This window comes from Dama dama, chromosome 9, assembly GCF_033118175.1.
Source record: "Dama dama isolate Ldn47 chromosome 9, ASM3311817v1, whole genome shotgun sequence".
Taxonomy (NCBI): domain Eukaryota; kingdom Metazoa; phylum Chordata; class Mammalia; order Artiodactyla; family Cervidae; genus Dama; species Dama dama.
This window is the reverse complement of record NC_083689.1, coordinates 35,996,109-36,015,881: the sequence shown is the minus strand read 5'-3', so window position 1 is coordinate 36,015,881 and position 19,773 is coordinate 35,996,109. Positions and strand designations below refer to the sequence as shown.

Below are 19,773 nucleotides of genomic sequence, written 5' to 3'. Positions count from 1 at the left end.
ACATTGTTTTCCATAATGGCTGTACCAACTTACATTCTTACCAGTGTGTACAAAGACGCCCTTTTGTCCACACCATCATCAACACTTGGTATTTTTTTACTTTTCGATAATAACCATTGGGGTGTCCCCAATGGCTCAGTGGGTAAAGAATCCTCTTGCAATGCAGGAGATATAGGAGATATGGGTTCAATCCGTGGATAGGAAAGATCCCCCGGAGAAGGAAATGGCAACCCACGCTAGTATTCTCATCGGAAATCCCAGGGACAGAGGAGCCTGGTGGGCTACAGTTCATGGGGTCGCAAAGAGTTGAACACAACTGAGCACATACACACACATCCTAACATGTGTGAGGTGATTTGTTATTGTTGTTTTGATTTTCTTTTTCCTGACTATTAGTGATGTTGAACATCTTTCCATATACCTTTTGGCTATTCACGTGACTTCTTTGGAGACGTGTCTATCTAGGTCCTTCGCCCATTTTTAAAATCAAGTTATCTAGTTACTTTTTTTCTTGCTGTTGAGTTGTATGAGTTCCTTATATATTTTTGATATTAATCCCTTGTCAGATATATGGTTTGCAAATATTTTCTCATGTTCTGTATTGCCTCTACATAGTACTGATTATTTTCTTTGCTATGAGAAACTTTTTAGTCTGATATAGACAAATTTGTTTATTTTTTATTTTATTGCCTATGCTTTTGATCTAAAAGTCAGATCTGGAAAAAATCAACACCAAGACCAGTACTTTGGGAAAAATCTCTGGCAGTTCTAGATATGCATTTTCTCATGCAAATAAGGAGTTTGGATATTTATAATTATAGTTCCTGTGGTTTCTTTTTCATTCTTAAATAGGGATTGTGATATATGATTATATTTAAATTCATGAAATACTTAGAAAAATACAAACTATATCTGATAACTAAGTTATTGACAATTAGAAATTATTTACCATTCCATGGAAATAACATGTTTTTTAAAGTTAGAATTCTTGTACATAGTATTTCTGAAGAATCATTTTAGAACCCATTCTACTTGAAACCTATTAATATTAAAGGCCATTTCAAATTCAGTAGTGGCAGTATATTGTTTTTGGTTAGAGCTTTAGAATTACTATCATAAAATACAGGAACTTTTCATTAGAAATGAGAAATTTTACCATATTCAGGTAGCATTTAAAAAATTTTAAGGTTATTTAAGCTTTTCCATGTTTTTTTTTTCTTTTTTTTGTAATTTAAAAACCAGAATTCTAAAGAAGTATTGTTTAATCCATTTTCTGTGCAAACTAACTCGATTGTTGGAATCTTTTTATAGTGTATACATTTATCAAATCATCACGTGTGCACTGTAAAAGCATTCCAATTTTATGTGTTAATTCTACCTCAGTAGAGCTGCAACTATGATAAGATAAAAATCCATTGTTCTACAAAACAAAATAAAGACACTGAGATCTTCTCCACCTAAGGATTAAAAGCCCATTAAGAAGTAAATTGGTATAATGACTTGGAAGTGAATTCTTTGTTTCTATAGACAGTATATAATTGTGGAAGGATAAAAACATTTGGCAGGATTAGATAAAGGATAAACCTACTTTTTTTTTTACTGAGCTGGTTCTTTGTCACTGCACCTAGACTTTCTCTAGAAGCAATGACCAGGGGCTAGTCAGCTGCAGTGCATGAGCTTCTCCTTGCAGTGGCTTTTCTTGTTGTGGAGCACAGACTCTAGAGCATGAGCTTCAGAAGTTATGGTGCAGGGCCTTAGCATATGGAGTCTTCCAGGCCCAGGGATCAAACCTGTGTCCCCTGCATCGGCAGGTGGATTCTTAACCACTGCACCACCAAGGGCATGCCTACTTCTGTGTTTTTAATGTAGGAAATATGGAAACCAAATTGATATCTTGTCACTAGACTCTAATGTTAGTTAGTTCCATTTGTAAATTTGAATATGATTTTGCATATCTATCATTTTAAGTAAAAATTAGCTTATATTCTTCTGGGAGATAATGGAGTAATCATTTTTTGAAACCCATATCTAAATTCCTTTGTCAAATGATACTATCAATATATTCTAATTTTTCTTACATAATTTTTATAAGGAACTTGACTTCTTGCCTAATATTAATGAAATTTCAGTTACAATATCAACAAAAATATGCAGGCTTAATTTGGTTATTTGTTTGTTGTTGATTAACAGCACTCTTTATACCCTAAGTATAAATTAACATAAAAAGCTTTAGTGACTTGTGTTCAGTTCAGGTCAGTCACTCAGTCATGTCCAACTCTTTGTAACCCCATGGACTGCAGCACGCCAAGCTTCCCTGTCTATCACCAACTCCCAGAGTTTACTCAGACTCATGTCCATCGAGTCAGTGATGCCGTCCAACTATCTCATCCTCTGTCATCCCCTTCTCCTCCCATCTTCAATCATTACCAGCATCAGGGTCTTTTCAACTGAGTCAGTTCTTTGCATCAGATGGCCAAAGTACTGAAGTTTCAGCTTCAGCATCAGTCCTTCCAATGAATATTCAAGACTCATTTCCTTCAGGATGGACTGGTTGGAGACTTGTGTTAGTTGCCCATAATTGAAAGTTAGGTCCAGATGGATGCAGTGGCGGATAGCACTGTAGTAGTTTTGGGGCAAGCTAGTGTATTTATGATGCATTTATATGCTTATGTTTATTCTTGTGCTAAAAGTCTTGCTGAGCTTGAGCTTTTCAATTTATGTGTGATATAACAGATGTTGACTGGAGGGAAAAAAAAAAAGCATTTAAAAATATATTAACACCAGGTATAACCTTGAAAAATAAAGTAGTAAACTGGTGTAATTATATGTGTCATTGAGATGAAATGACATTTTGAGGTTCTATACTCTTTATATGTTTCTTATGTTGAAACTAGCCCTTTTAGACTAATATGATTAACTTGCACTAAATGTGGAGAATCATTTCAAAACTAGTAGTTTCAATAAGAACTTGTTCTGCTCTGTTTGATTAGATTTCCAGTTCATCAAAATGTGATCTGGTAAGATCATAGGTGTTTGAAATAAAGCAGAACTCTGATTCATTTCTCTACTACTTCCTATGAGCGAGACTGCTAACAAATCTAATCTATCTAATCTAGACTTACACGTACAGTAAAAATAAAATGATACTCTAGTTAAGGATTTGTGGGATGGAGAAAGGAAGAGTATTTCCTGTGAAAAAGGATTGTTAATTCTAAAGTGCATTACACACCTTAATAGCTTCTTAAAACCCAATACCTCTAAAATATCATGATAGTTTTTTCTTTTTTTTCAATACCAGGCTTATTATAAGTACAATTAACTGTACAATTGCACCACGTATTGGTTTCTTTCAGAGTATTTTGACATTTCAATCTATTCTGAATAGTTTTCCCCCCTCAATCTTGACAGGACTGTTTTAGCATATTCACACATGGATTGTGGCATATATGTTAAATACGTGGCATGGTTGACTGGGGTGTGTGACTTTTTATCCCATTCCAGTGGCAGTTACCAGAATAATAGCTTGACTGACATGAACTTTCATAGCCTTTTGAGTTTTAGTTTTCTTCTGGTGTTTATTTTCACCAACAGTTTGGAATTTCTTGACCCTCATGACTATTTAGAACAATATCTTTTGCTGAGATATGCTATTGACTGATGGAAGTATTTTTGATCACTGATTTCAGAATATAGTTATATCCATCTGTAAAAAACAAAGTGAGAAATTCAAGCACTCATCTCTTGCTTTGAACTGGTTAATTTCTAAATAGTTTATAGATATAAATTCTATAAAGCATGAGTTTTAAAAGAGCATTCACTTTATCATAAGACTGCTCTTCTGTCTCTCTCTCTCTTCTCTCATTCCTTCTCCTGGGAAGCAATACTTCTAACAGTTTGTTGAATTACTTTCCATACATATTCTAGAAGCAATTCTCTGTGAATTCAATCAGTAAAGAGTTCATTCCCTAACTTAGTCAGTATCGTGCTTTGATATATTACTCTTAAATTGGTAAAAATGTGATTATCTTATATAGTTCACAAAATTCTTTCAGTTTTGTTGCTGCTGTTGTTCCTCAGGCATGCTTAATTCCTGCATAATTTCTAAGTAAACAGATCTTCAGTAGTTTGTGTTTGGTCTTTCAAGCTTATCAGATCAGCGAGTGTTATGCTTTCATGCTCACCATATCTTATAAGTTGATGTAGAGGAATACATCTCTTGTCCTAAGTTGGAGATTTCATGCCTGCTTTGTAAGCTTGTAATGGCTCTCTTGTGGGTACACGTTGGCAGCACTGGCTCTTAACTTAAAAACATATGCTCAGTCTGTGTTGCTGGCTTACTGGGCTTATTCGTTTCATCTGAAGTACGATCTACTTGCCTGGGGCCCTATTAATGGCTAAACATTTGTGTACTATCCCTGGTTCTTATGCTGAAGCCCTACTCCAATGCTAGGGTATTAGGAGGTGGGGCCTTAGAGAGGCAGGTTTAGATGATGTCGTGTGAGTGGTTCTCATGATGAGATTAGTGCCCTCGGAAGCAGGGACCAGAGGACTTCTTTTCTTCCATGAGAATGTAGTAAGAAGGTAGCTGGCCATCTGCAAAGCAGGAGGAAAGGTCTCATAAGACATCAGACCTATTGGCACCTTGATCTTGGACCTCTCAGCCTCAAGAGCTGTCAGAAATAGATGTGTTTTTTGTTTGCTTGTTTGTTAAGTCAAGGGGTTTATGGTATTTTATTAGCAAAAACTGTCTAGCCCTTGACATGTGTAGCTCTCCCAGAGCCTTTTACCTGAGGGACTGGAACTTACTGTGGTGTTTCAGTTGACCTTCCCACCACTGTGATTTTCCCATCACATTTGCCTGGCACAGGGTTCACAGAGCCTGCTGTGATGTTATCAGTAGGACAGCTCACTAAATTCTAGGAGAAAGCCCTATGTGAGAAATGATCTGTCCCTTTAGACCAGGACCTATCTTGTTCAGGCTCATTCTTCTTTCCACCCATTTCCACTCAGCTTCCGCATGTCTGTTGGATGAGACTGCAAGATATGTGATAGCCGTAACTTCATATAGTTGCAAGGTATATTTCTAATACAGTGTGACACAAACTCTAGTTTAAATGAATACACTAGGACTCTCCATTGTTTCTGTGGTTGTTAATGCATCGCCAGCACTGGTGGGACAAGTGATTACAAGCTTTGTGCTTTGAGGTAATTGCTTCTCTGCATTTCAGTCATCTTTCAGGAGACCTCGGGAATCCAGGAAACCAGAAGCAGATGGAATCAGGCACTGTACAGCAAGAACATAGACTGCAATGGAAATACATGGGCCTAATAAGCTGGCTTTCAAAACATATGTGTCTCTAAGAACTGCCCAGGGAGAGTCTAGATCAATAGGGCTGGGATGGAGCCCAAATGATCAGTACTGTTAAAGCCTCCCTATGTGATAAAGTTGTGCTTCTAGTAGGGAATTACTGTTCCAAAGAGCAGTCATCACAGATGTACTCTGTCATTGGTTATGGTTAAGGAAATGAGATATTTATGGGAAAGATCATTCTTAAAAGAAACCAAAATAAAGTCATTCAAGGGAAAAATGACTTCTAATGTTCTATATATATATAAAAGTGGTGTAAACAATCAACTCCTGTCCCTCAATCTCCCCACTTTCTTTGCCACCTAATGAAGAGACAAGTTTAAATAGAAAATATTGTTCAATATTTGTTGATTTATTGTCTGTGTTGTATAACAGCGCATATAGGCTATAGCACTTTTTACTTTTGGATTGAACAGTGTACTGTGAAAGTGAGAAATACACATTCTTTTGTTATAATAGACTACAAACACTATAAACATTTTTTTTAAGTGTTGCATGCTTTTTTTGGCACACAATATTTATACATTAACTGTCTGGTCTATTAGGTTAACTTCTCAGAACCATCTACATAGAAGTTACCTGCAATGAATTTAGCTAATTTTAGGAAAATTGTGAAAGCTTTTGGAAAGCTCTCATCACTGGTTCTTGACAAACGTGACGAAAAGATCACCAACCACTTCTCAGGCCTCTGATATTAGGTCCCCTTTCTGATGCCTCTGTCTATGAATGTTTGTTTCTCTCTCTGGGTCATATGGAATTCATTCATTTCTCTCTTATTTTGACAGCCTCATTCTATTTATTTCTGTCATCACTATCCTGCTTTTAGTGGTCATTTGTTTTCTTTCTGCTTTTAAATGTTTATAAATAGTTTAAATGTGTTAAATTGTCCTGTTTTATGCTCATAAGACATTATTTTCAATCATTTGTTTATCTTTCATAAGCATTAAGGTGCTTTTTTAAAAAGTGTTCTCTCTTATAAATTTGCAAATCTAATACTTGTAAAAACTCACAAGAGTGGTGCACAGATTTTCAGAGCACTCAGTGTAATATGCTGAAAAGAGACTGATGCTATGCAAATGTTAAGACAAGTTCTTTGTCTTAGTCATAATAATAATAGGGTTACACAGAATCTTACATTTTGGGAGCTGAGATACTAGAGTGAAAATTTGGCTACCAGATAATGGAGAAAGCATGGACCTGCTTTGCCTAATGTGTTCATTCAATAAGGATTTATTCTCTTGGGAGTGATAATTAAATAAAACTCATGGTCCATGAACTTAGTGGGACAAGAGGATATGCATACTACAGCACAGCAGAAAATGTCCATTGGAACATAAGACTTTAAAAGAGATGACAAGAACAGAACACTATCCCCCCAAAAGTGCAGCAGGAAAATACTATGGTGTCATATGATGCCCCAGCATGGTCTGGAAAGGGTTCATAAAAGAAAAGGGAACAAATTGGGCTTGAAAATGTGGGTGAGAATTTGGTAGGAAGAAGGTAGAAAATAATAAATGTCAGGAGAGTGTTTGAAAATAAGGAACCTGGTTGACACAGCTGGGTAGAGTATTGATGTAAAGGTACAACTGGAGATGAAATTAAGAATATATTATTACTCTTATGAGACAGGTAACAAAAACTGGTTAAATAAAAAGTAAATGGTAGGGATCATCATATCATGATGGCTTAAAATTCCAGAAATAGAATTCAGTTTAGGCATGGCTTATGAGGCACTCGATGTGACAAAGAAGACGTGAAGATGTGACCAAGATAGGTTTCTCTGTTATTGTTTCTTGACTCAATATCCCCAGGATTTGCTCCAGTCCCAAGTTTACAAGCTTTCAATCTTTATCAAGATGAAAACTTCTCTTTGGGAAGTTCTATAAAAGAAAATTAAAATACTTTTCCCCAGAATCTCCAGCAAACATCTCTAAAAGCTATATCTGCTCTTCTTGAATTGATCCCTGTAGATCAAGAGGATGGGATGTACTGAATGGCTCTCCCCTATCAGTTTCATTTCTAGAGCTGGCATTGTGACACAGCCACCTGAACTTCCAAAAACGGGAAAGAAATGAACTTACCAAAGGAAAATTAGGGTAATGTTGGTGTAAAAATGGAGCATAGGTAGTGAAAAGACAACCACCAGAAGTCCTGCATAGGAAAATAATTTGGGCCAAATATATATGTAGGGACAAAGGAAGTGCAGATGGTTTTCAGTAGAAACATGGACTCATACAAAGTGTAATCAAAAATTACCCTTGGAATTGTACTGTTAGGTATTTTATCAAGGAGAATTCTTAAACATAGGCAGTGAAAGAAACATACAATAATATTCATAGTAGAAAATCTGAAAACCATCTAAATGTAAATCAAGACAAGAATAGATGGGTAATTTGTTGTATATTCACAAAACAATACCACAGGCAAAATGAATACACACACACACACATATATATACACACACACGTAGCAATATGCAGCAACATGGATAAATGTTAGTAATAAATTACTAAATATTAAATGAAAAGTGAATTCCCAAAGATTATAAACATGATGGTATTTTTGTAAACTTAAAAACAAATGATTTTGAAATATATAGCTTTTTAAGTACATATTGCTTTTAAGAATGTGATAAAATTATACAAAAAGTGTTGAGACAGAAGATAAACAAGTGAATAGGTAATATAGAAGACTGTGTTATATGGCTTATAAAAAAGAATAAAACAGTAATAGATGACAGAATATGCAGTAGTGGGATTTTTTTTTATATATCATGGTCATTGACGTCTTCTCTTAGAAGATGCTGTTTAAGCAGAGAATTGATGGGAGTAATGGGGATGAACTGCGTAGAATTGCTGAAAGTGAAAGGGTGAGCTTAGGGGGTGACAAGGAGGGAGTCTGTTTTGGCAGAGGAATAGTAAATGCAAATGCAGTAGGAAATGCCAGGGGAGTGTGCTTGGTATGTTGTAGAGAATTCAGTGAAGCCAGTATGGCTGAGGGAGTGGGTACCAGGAAGAATGGTGAGATGTAAAGTCAGAGCAGTAGAGGAGGTTCAGATCAGGTAGGGCTGTCAGAGCCATTGGAAGGAGCTGGCTGTTAGTCTTCATGAGATGGGAATTAACCACTGTAAAACAGCAGTCCATTGGAGAGCGTTGAGGAAAAGAATGATGTATTGTTTAAAAGATTTCTGTGACTGCTGTGTGGAGAGAAGGATGGCAAGGTCAAGCTGGGAATCAGGGAAAGCAGAGATCTGTTAGAAGAGTTTAAATTAATTCCAGAGAAGGGGGATGGTAGCTTGGGAGAGGATGAGTGTTCTGAGTACTTACAACTTTGGAACAAATTACCCCTGATTTAGTGGCTTGTACATCAAGCATCTTATTATACATCACATTTTTGTGGGCCAAGGATATAGGCAGGGTTCTCTGCTGGGCAGTTCTGCTTCATGAGGAGCAAACAAGGGTAATTTGGAGATATTCAGCTGGTATCTTATTTGTTGATCCAAGACAGCTTCCTATACCTACCCAGAGTGCAGTATTCAGACTACCTACATAGTAGTTTAGAACTCTAGTAGCAGGTATCCCAAGAGGGCCAAAGTGATAGTTACCAGTGTCTAGATCTAGAAAGTGCCACACCAGCACTTCTGTCATATTATATTTGTTAAAGCAGTCACAAAGTGCACCCAAATTCCAGGGATGGGGATTTCTACTTATCTCTCTTTTTTAAAAATTATTTATTTGGTGACACCAAGTCTCATTTGCAACATATGGGATCTAGATCCCCAATCAGAAATCGAACCTGGACGCTTGCACTGGAATCGCAGAGTCTTAGCTACTGGACAGTCAGAGAAGTCTCTAAACTTTTATCTCTTGATAGGAGGACTCTCAAAGAATTTGTGGCCATATATAAACTGTCATAACACAAGAGGTACAGGCTATGAGAAGTGATTAAATTCTGGATAGCTTTAAATGTTTAGGTTTGGCCAGTGGATTAAATAAGCATTTGAGAGAAGAAGAAGGATCAGGGATGGCCCCATAATTTTTGATCTAGACAGCTGGAGAAACAGAGTTGTTTACTGAGACAGGGAAAACTATGGGAAGGAAAGTCATAGTGCGTGGTAAGTTTTCATTTTGTGCATGGAAAGTTTGAGTTGCTTGTTTGACAACCCAGTGGACATATCAGATAGGCTGTCAGGTATATGATTCTGGAGTTCACAAGAAAGGTTTGGGCAGAGGCTATCTGTGTATAGATGGTAGTTAAATTAATGGGACTGGACGAGTTTCATTTAGAGAAGAAGAGTAGGTGGAGGAGAGGAGAAATCTAATTACTGAGCCTAAGGGAAGTGCAAATATTTGTAATTATTAGGAAATGATGAGAAAACAGCAAAGAAATCAAGAAAGAGTAGGTCATGAAGTACCAAACGAAAATGATGTCTAAGAAGCCTAGAGAAATCATTAGATGGAGTAAAGAATAATCAAATTTGTTACACACTGCTTATTACACAAATGAGGACTGAAACTTGAATATTTTCTTGGAGCCTAGACTCTGCTGATGACCCTTATAGGAGCTATTTTGTTTGAGCCATAGAAACAAAAGCCTATCTGAGTGGCTGCAAGGAAAAATAAAAAAATCTGGGAGCAAGAAGAGAAAGCTTGCATGGACAAAACCTTAATACCCTTTCTAGAATTCCTCTTGTCTGCCAAAAAGAAACACCCTGTTTTCTTTCTGGCCTCAATATCTGAACAGGGGCAAATGGATGGCCCTGGGTATTTGTGTCAGCTTAAGGGCATTTGCCAAAGCTGATGTCTATGATTTAAAGAATGTCAACTGGAGTTGTTTCTGGTCATTGAATATGCTTCTGTTTGTCTCCTTCTGACACTGTTAAATATACAGAAGGTTTCATCACTTTGAATTTAAATGCTTGTTTAGAAATGCTTTCTTACTATTACATCAAAGGGCAAGAGGAATAAATTCCAGTTTCAAATGCAAGAAGAAAAAAATTGAAATTGAAAGCCTTTGGGCTTCTACTTCCCAGATGGTCATAGTTCACACCATTATCTGCTATCTTACTAATATTTCCTGCCTTGTCTATGAATATATTTGTGTTTGAGCTGTTGATATCATTGTGGCAATGCTTCAGCCTTCTCTTGCACTAACTTAGTATAACTTTTGAAGGAGCACAGTGACAAGTTTCAGACTTAGAACTCCCGGGAGTGACGAACCACTGCTACTCGCTAGCTGATATTGATGACAATGATGTTAATGGTAGTAATATCACCTCTACAACATGATGGCAAAGAAAAAGAAGATGCCATGCTAATTATATTACACATATTCTCTGAAAGAATCTTTCCTGTAAACTGAGGTAGGAATTACTCATGTCATTTTACAGATGAAGAATAGAGGTATAATGAGGTTAAATAATTTATCCCCTGTCATATATCTAATCTGTGCAGTCAACTTGGAAAAGTAGGCAGAATCAAGAGCTTATAAGGCTTGAATGCTGTCTTCCCTTTACTAACTTTAATTTATTCAATGAAATAAAGATAGCAATTGATGTACTTATTCCTCATTGGGAGTAACATACATAGGTGTGTGTGTGTGTGTAACTTTTCATAAGATACATATGTAATTTTGAGATAATTTCTAAAATGAAGATTGGAACATAATTAGTTTAACCCTCTGATTGATCCATTGTTTAAGGTCTCTTTCCAAGAACTTTTTTTTTTTTTTTTTTAGTTGGAGGCTAATTACTTCACAACATTTCAGTGGGTTTTGTCATACACTGATATGAATCAGCCATAGAGTTACACGCATTCCCCATCCCTATCCCCCCTCCCACCTCCCTCTCCACCTGATTCCTCTGGGTCTTCCCAGTGCACCAGGCCTGAGCACTTGTCTCATGCATCCCACCTGGGCCGGTGGTCTGTTTCACCATAGATAATATACATGCTGTTCTTTCGAAACATCCCACCCTCACCTTCTCCCACAGAGTTCAAAAGTCTGTTCTGTACTTCTGTGTCTCTTTTTCTGTTTTGCATATAGGGTTATTGTTACCATCTTTCTAAATTCCATATATATGTGTTAGTATGCTGTAATGTTCTTTATCTTTCTGGCTTACTTCACTCTGTATAATGTGCTCCAGTTTGATCCATCTCATTAGAACTGATTCAAATGAATTCTTTTTAATGGCTGAGTAATATTCCATGGTGTATATGTACCACAGCTTCCTTATCCATTCATCTGCTAATGGGCATCTAGGTTGCTTCCATGTCCTGGCTATTATAAACAGTGCTGCAATGAACATTGGGGTGCACGTGTCTCTTTCTGATCTGGTTTCCTCAGTGTGTATGCCCAGAAGTGGGATTGCTGGGTCATGTGGCAGTTCTATTTCCAATTTTTTAAGAAATCTCCACACTGTTTTCCATAGTGGCTGTACTAGTTTGCATTCCCACCAACAGTGTAAGAGGGTTCCCCTTTCTCCACACCCTCTCCAGCATTTATTGCTTGTAGACTTTTGGATAGCAGCCATCCTGACTGGCGTGTAATGGTACCTCATTGTGGTTTTGATTTGCATTTCTCTAATAATGAGTGATGTTGAGCATCTTTTCATGTGTTTGTTAGCCATCTGTATGTCTTCTTTGGAGAAATGTCTGTTTAGTTCTTTGGCCCATTTTTTTGATTGGGTCATTTATTTTTCTGGAATTGAGCTTCAGGAGTTGCTTGTATATTTTTGAGATTAATGCTTTGTCTGTTTCTTCATTTGCTATTATTTTCTCCCAATCTGAGGGCTGTCTTTTCACCTTACTTATAGTTTCCTTTGTAGTGCAAAAGCTTTTAAGTTTCATTAGGTCCCATTTGTTTAGTTTTGCTTTTATTTCCAATATTCTGGGAGGTGGGTCATAGAGGATCTTGCTGTGATTTATGTCAGAGAGTGTTTTGCCTATGCTCTCCTCTAAGAGTTTTATAGTTTCTGGTCTTACATTTAGATCTTTAATCCATTTTGAGTTTATTTTTGTGTATGGTGTTAGAAAGTGTTCTAGTTTCATTCTTTTACAAGTGGTTGACCAGTTTTCCCAGCACCACTTGTTAAAGAGGTTGTCTTTTTTCCATTGTATATCCTTGCCTCCTTTGTCAAAGATAAGGTGTCCATAGGTTCGTGGATTTATCTCTGGGCTTTCTATTCTGTTCCATTGATCTATATTTCTGTCTTTGTGCCAGTACCATACTGTCTTGATGACTGTGGCTTTGTAGTAGAGTCTGAAGTCAGGCAGGTTGATTCCTCCAGTTCCATTCTTCTTTCTCAAGATTACTTTGGCTATTCGAGGTTTTTTGTATTTCCATACAAATTGTGAAATTATTTGTTCTAGTTCTGTGAAAAATACCGTTGGTAGCTTGATAGGGATTGCATTGAATCTATAGATTGCTTTGGGTAGAATAGCCATTTTGACAATATTGATTCTTCCAATCCATGAACACGGTATGTTTCTCCATCTGTTTGTGTCCTCTTTGATTTCTTTCATCAGTGTTTTATAGTTTTCTATGTATAGGTCTTTTGTTTCTTTAGGTAGATATACTCCTAAGTATTTAATTCTTTTTGTTGCAATGGTGAATGGTATTGTTTCCTTAATTTCTCTTTCTGTTTTTTCATTGTTAGTATATAGGAATGCAAGGGATTTCTGTGTGTTAATTTTATATCCTGCAACTTTACTATATTCTTTGATTAGCTCTAGTAATTTTCTGGTAGAGTCTTTAGGGTTTTCTACGTAGAGGATCATGTCATCTGCAAACAGTGAGAGTTTCACTTCTTCTTTTCCTATCTGGATTCCTTTTACTTCTTTTTCTGCTCTGATTGCTGTGGCCAAAACTTCCAACACTATGTTGAATAGTAGTGGTGAGAGTGGGCACCCTTGTCTTGTTCCTGATTTCAGGGGAAATGCTTTCAATTTTTCACCATTGAGGGTGATGCTTGCTGTGGGTTTGTCATATACAGCTTTTAGTATGTTGAGGTATGTTCCTTCTAGTCCTGCTTTCTGGAGAGTTTTAATCATAAATGAGTGTTGAATTTTGTCAAAGGCTTTCTCTGCATCTATTGAGATAATCATATGGTTTTTATCTTTCAATTTGTTAGTGTGGTGTATTACATTGATTGATTTGCAGATATTAAAGAATCCTTGCATTCCTGGGATAAAGCCCACTTGGTCATGGTGTATGATTTTTTTAATATGTTGTTGGATTCTGTTTGCTAGAATTTTGTTATTGCATCTATGTTCATCAGTGATATTGGCCTGTAGTTTTCTTTTTTATTTATTTATTTATTAAAATTTATTTTTTAGTGAAGTATAGTTGAATTACAATGTTGTGTTATTTCTGATATACAGCAAAGTTATTCAGTCATGCATATATATGTTTCTATAGATTTATATATTCTTATCCATTATGGTTTATTATATGATATTGAATATAGCTCTCTGTGCTATACAATAGGACTTTGTTATTTATACATTCTATGTGTAATAGTTTTTACCTCCTAATCTCAGACTCCCAGTCTAGACCTCCTCTATCTACTTCTCCCTTGGCAAACACACTTCTGTTCTCTATGTCTACGAGTCTAATTGTGTTTCATAAATGAGTTCCTTTGTGTCATATTTTAGATTCTACATATAAGTGATACTATGTGGCAATTTTTCTTTCTCCTTCTAGTTTACCTAGTTAATCTATGGGTCCATTCATGTTGATGCAAATTTCATTTTTTATGGTCAAATAGTATTCCTGTGTGTGTGTGTGTGTGTGTGTGTGTGTGTGCACGTGCACACACACACACACACACACACACACACCACACATCTTTATCCATTCATATGTCGATGGACAGTTAGGTTGCTTCTGTATTTCAGCTATTGTAAATAATGCTATTCTGAACATTGGGGTGAATGTATCATTTCAAATTAAAGTTTTCTCTGATAAATGCCCAGGAGTGGAATTGCTGGATCATATGGCAACTCTGTTTTTAATTTTTTGAGGAACGCCCATACTGTTTTCCATAGTGACTGCACCAATTTTCATTCTCACCAGCAGTATAAGAGAGTTCTCTTTTCTCCATACCCTCTCCAGCATTTGTTATTTGTAGACTTTTTTTTTTTTTCTCTAACCCACCAGGCTCCCATGTCCTTGGGATTTCCCAGGCAAAAATACAGGAGTGGGTTGTATTTGTAGACTTTTTAATGATGACCAGTCTGACCTGTATGAGGTGGTACCTCATTATAGTTTTAATTTGCAAGTCTCTAGTAATAAATGATGTTGAGCATCTTTTTATGTGCCTATTGGCCATCTATATATTTTCTTTGCCAAAATGCCTATTTAGGTCTTCTGCCTATTTGGGGAAGTTTTTGTTGTTGCTGTTGTCTGAGCTGTTTATGTATTTTGGAAATTAACCTCTTGTCAGTCACATCATTTGCTACTATTTCTTCCCAGTCCATAGGTTGTATTTTTGCTTTATGGTTTCATTGCTGTGCAAAAGCTTGTAAGTTTGATTAGGTCCTATTGGTTTACTTTTGCTATTATTTCTATTGTCTTGAGAGACTGACCTAAAAAGCATTGCTATGAATTATATCAGAGAATGTTTTGCCTCTGTTATCTTCTAGTAGTTTTAGAGGTCATGTCTTATATTTAAGTCTTTAAATTGAGATAATCTTGTGATTTTATCTTTTCTTTTGTGGATGTGGTGTATTACATTGATTGATTTGCAAATGTTGAACCATTCCTGTGACCCTGGGATGAATCTGACTTAGTTGTGACGTATGATCTTTTTTATGTGCTGTTGGATTCAATTTGCTAATACTTTGTTACAGCTAATGTAATGCCCAGAATTGACTCCTTTGAGAGAAAAAGCTTAACATTTTTCATAAAAAGTCTTTCTGATAGTAAGGAAAATGCCTACTCCTACACACTATCCTTTTCCCATTATTATCCTAAATTGAGCTATCATTACTTAATCATGCTGTTACTTGTTCTTGTATTCTTGCCTGGAAAAATCAGAAAAATATTATTAAATCTTAAAATCGGTGACTGTTTAAGCTGGGATGTTACTGTTTTCCTGCTATTGAACTTGAACTGAACAATTGGTTTTACTTGGGTCTCCAGTCTGTTGGTTTTTGGAATGAAGCCTACAGTACTGGCTTTCCTGGTTCCCATGCCTTTGGACTGGCGTTAGAACTACAATATTAACTTTCCAGCGTTTTCAGCTTACTGACTGCAGGTTGTAGGACTTCCTGGCTTCCATAATCATCTAAGCCAGTTCCTTATAATCCTTCTCTTTATTCCTCTCTCTGTATGCATTCAGTTTCTTATGTTTCTCCAATACAGACACTGTTTTTTAAAAAGTTGGTTTCCTTATGCTGGCAGATTCTTTTTTTTTTTAAGCATGGGTGAATTCCAGGAAATGGTTCAAAATGGGTGAATAATGGCATATTCTTGTGCATTCACGCTAATATGATTCACACATAACTATATATAGCTATGTGTACAGACAGAAGCAGTGTGTGTTCCAAGGATGTGCTTTGAAATATTTAACAAAGAAATCCAAGCCAAAAGGTATTGTATTTTCATCTCAAATGTCCTTGTTTAAACTCCTGCAGTTTTCATATTGAGAAGTCACTAGCATATGTAATCTCTGTCAGCAAAGGCTGCAAACTGAAAAATGTCGAAGCTAGAGAAACTATTTTGTTGAGGTTTAAAAGATGACCTTGGCCCATCCATGTTCACAATGGACAGTAACTTGATTAGCACATTAGTTCAGGTTTGAGAAAATCAATTAGGAACAAAGAAATAATACCACTGTTTTCTTCCAGATAAGTTTTAGTTTTGTGGGTTTCTTCTGTTTTGAAACACTGACCTCTCCGGGATGTTTTCAGGAAACACCATTTCATGATCACTGCTCCCTGGAACACTCTCAAATCTTTTTACACATGTCAGAGTAACATTAAAGAACACACAAATGTTTGCTTTAGTTAGATAATGTTTGAAGTGCCTTCTGCTTTTGTTAATATTGAACTTCTCAAAAGGGAGGTAAATAAGGACACAGAAGGAAGAATGACAGGCTGGGAACAGCAGAGCAGCAGGTCTCATCTGTTAAGTAATGGCCATGTAGTGGGAGGCACCATGCCAAGAGCTTTATTATTGTTGTCTCACTTAATTTTCCAGCAATCAGAAATGGAAATGCTATTGTTATGCTAATTTGTACAATTTTAGAAAACTAGGAAGTTACCAACTTACATAAACTCACACTGGTAGAAAGTGCATGCTAAGTCACTTCAGTCATGTCAGACTCTGTGACTCAATGGATGTGTTACCCGCCAGGCTCCTCGGTCCACGAGGATTCTCCAGGCAAGAATACTGGAGTCGGTTGCCATTTCCTCCTCCAGGGGTTCTTCCAAGCCAGAGATTGAACCCGTCTCTTAGGTCTCCTGCATTGGCAGGTGAATTCTTTACCACTAGTGCACCTGGGAAGCCCAGTAGAAAGTAACTTGAGATATAATTTAAATGCAGGTTTTGTGGAATTCAGAAACCAAACTCTTAATTGGTATGCCAACTTGTGAATGAAGAAAAGAGATAGAATAAAGAGAAAGGGGGAAGCGAGGATAAGAAAAAAAAAAGAAAATTAATTTAAAAATATTTCATTGTAAAATATATTTTTCATTATAAAATATTTGGTAAAATAACAGAAAATATGGAAAAAGTCAGTCACACAGCCACAAACCATGGGACCTCTTTTATATTTTCCCTTAGTTATTATACTATATGTAAATTTGCTTGATTGTGTTCCTATTATACGTGTGCTTTAGTTATTTTATTTTCTCACTAGGGATTTCCCAGGTGATCCAGTGATTAAGAGTCTGTGCTACCAATGCAGGGGGCCGGGGTTCAGTCCCTGGTCGGGGAACTAAAATCCCACATGCCAGACTGCATGTCACAAAAACAAAAACAAAATTTTCTCACTGAACATTTACCTTCAGTATTTTCCGAGTTATTATAAATCTTTGTAAACACATTTATGTTGTATAATATGTTAAGAAAATGAACCATAATATAATTATGTTTGTTGAAAGCATTTAGTTGTTCTCTGTGATACATACTACAAATATGAGCACCGGTATCCACACAACTTTTTCCCAATTTTGGATTAGTCTTATACCTCTGAATAATTATTTTATGCAAAACTTCTAAAATAGTAGACTCTTGACAATTTTTATTTTAGAGAAGGCATGTTATGAACAACTACCCTCTAGAATTGCTACCCTGAAAATAAATTTTAAAAACCCTTAACATCCAAGCCTTTTCACTCTTACACTGTAAATTTCCTTGTGATAAATCGTACATCATTTATTTTTAAGATAGAGCACGTCAGTGTTAACTTTCCAAAAATCTTAGATTACTGATAAGATTCTTTCCTACAGCTGCAATACCTATTTAAAAAAATAAATTCCTCTTTAGACATTGCAAGTAAGTTTTTATCAATACATATTAGGAATATTCAAATGAAGATTTACTCTTTCACAGAGTAAGAACCATGTTCATAAACTTTTTATGTTATGTCACTTCTTATCACCTTTAGTTACTTAGACTTTCATCATCATATTACTGAAGTGTAAATCACAGACCTGACTTGGTTTTCAAAATCATCTATGGAGTTTTGAGTCCAGAGAGATTATCAAAGCATACTATTTTTTCTTTTTTTTTTTTTTTGGCCTTGCACCTCTTCACCTCTTTAAATTTGAGAGAAAGGGCTACAGTATTCCTGGGAAAAAGAATGTTCACGAACTTATAGCAGAAGAAGTTGTAGTTTCTAAAATTTTTTTTTGTTCTAATTTTACCCTCAATTTTATCTTGGTTTCCTTATTTTCATGTAGTCTGTCAAAATTAAAATCTGTATGGAATGTTGGAAGAGGCTGATTTTTCTAGTTTTATGGCTGCATTTTAAACAGTAGGCATCCTTTGAATTTGAATATGTTTAATGTCAATAAATAATTTAATGGTTTAATGTCCTGACCTTCTCCAACTGCGGATAATCACATATAATGAATATTAAGTAATTGAACACAATGGTACAATGAGGAAGAAACCTACTCACTAAAAGCCTGAATACAAATCTGAACATAAGGTGTAAATATAAAAATTATAGGTATATACTGACCTATTAAATGCTTATATTTTCAATTAATACAGCAACTCTGGAGCCAGGTACAATTATCATCCCTATTTTATTGATGGGAAAACTGAATCATATAAGAAAAGGCAAACAGTTAAAAAGGTTCTATGCTTAGTTGCTCAATCGTGTCTGACTCTTTGCAACCCTATGGACTGTAGCCTGCCAGGCTCCTCTGTCCGTGGGGATTCTCCAGGCAAGAATACTGGAGTAGGTTGCCGTTCCCTTCTCCAGGGGATCTTCCCAGCCCAGGGATCAAACCCAGGTCTCCTGTATTGGAGGCAGATTCTTTACCATCTGAGCCACCAGGGAAGCCCATATCAAAAAAGTAAATTGACTGATTTTGACTTCAGGAGTGTGCTATTTAACAGATAAGAAGGAGATCTTCTGATTGGCACATTCTAGGACAAGTTTGTAGATTATTTGATGTATTTGTTGGTAGGTGACTGGGCAGAGAACCATAGGTTTGAGTTGGCCATAGGTTAAAGGTGGGATGAGGAGGGAAATCTAAGAATGAAAACTAAGTAAAGAAAAGTGTATTTCAGGGAAATTTTTGAATGGATTTAAAATCAAATGAATGGGAAAGACTTCATTGTGAGAGAATAAAGCATACCTGGGGTTTACAGTGTTGTGCAGTTTCTGCCAAAAATATTCATGTTTCATTAAAAATGGAAAGAAATAAATTTTTAAAAATAACCAGTGAGAACAAGCCCTTTTGGAGAAATACAGGTGACAAAATGGATGAGAACATACTGTGGAGGCCTTTAAACAATAATCTGGAGTTTTTTATCAAACAGTTAAGATATTTAGGACAGTATATTCTGATTGATTTTCTTATTTCTTCCATAATTGGTGATATTTGGTATGGGAATATAAAATTCAGAGTGGTTATTTCCAGATTGTCTCTCAATTAAAAAATGCCCAAAAAATGTGAGAGATCTAAGATGGTCTTAAATCTAATTATAAATGGACATTCCAAAAGTTAGGCATCCTGCCAAATCAATTTTTATTATCTATTGCTGAATAACAAATATTTCCAAAATTTAATGACTTAAAACATCCATATTTATCCATTACCTCTGGTGGTTTCCATGGGTCTCAGCTGGAAGATTTCACACATTGGAGGTTGGGACTACTTATAGTCTCATCCACGCACAGAGTTGGCCCTGGGAGCCTGCTGTAGCTATTGTTAGTATGCCTACCT

At 36.1% G+C, this 19,773-nt stretch overlaps 1 protein-coding gene across 7 annotated transcripts in view; it reads left to right on the top strand.

Moving 5' to 3' along the window:
* Positions 1-19,773, top strand: part of PRR16 (proline rich 16) — a 277,946-nt gene that overhangs the window by 77,622 nt on the left and 180,551 nt on the right. The window lies entirely within an intron of this gene.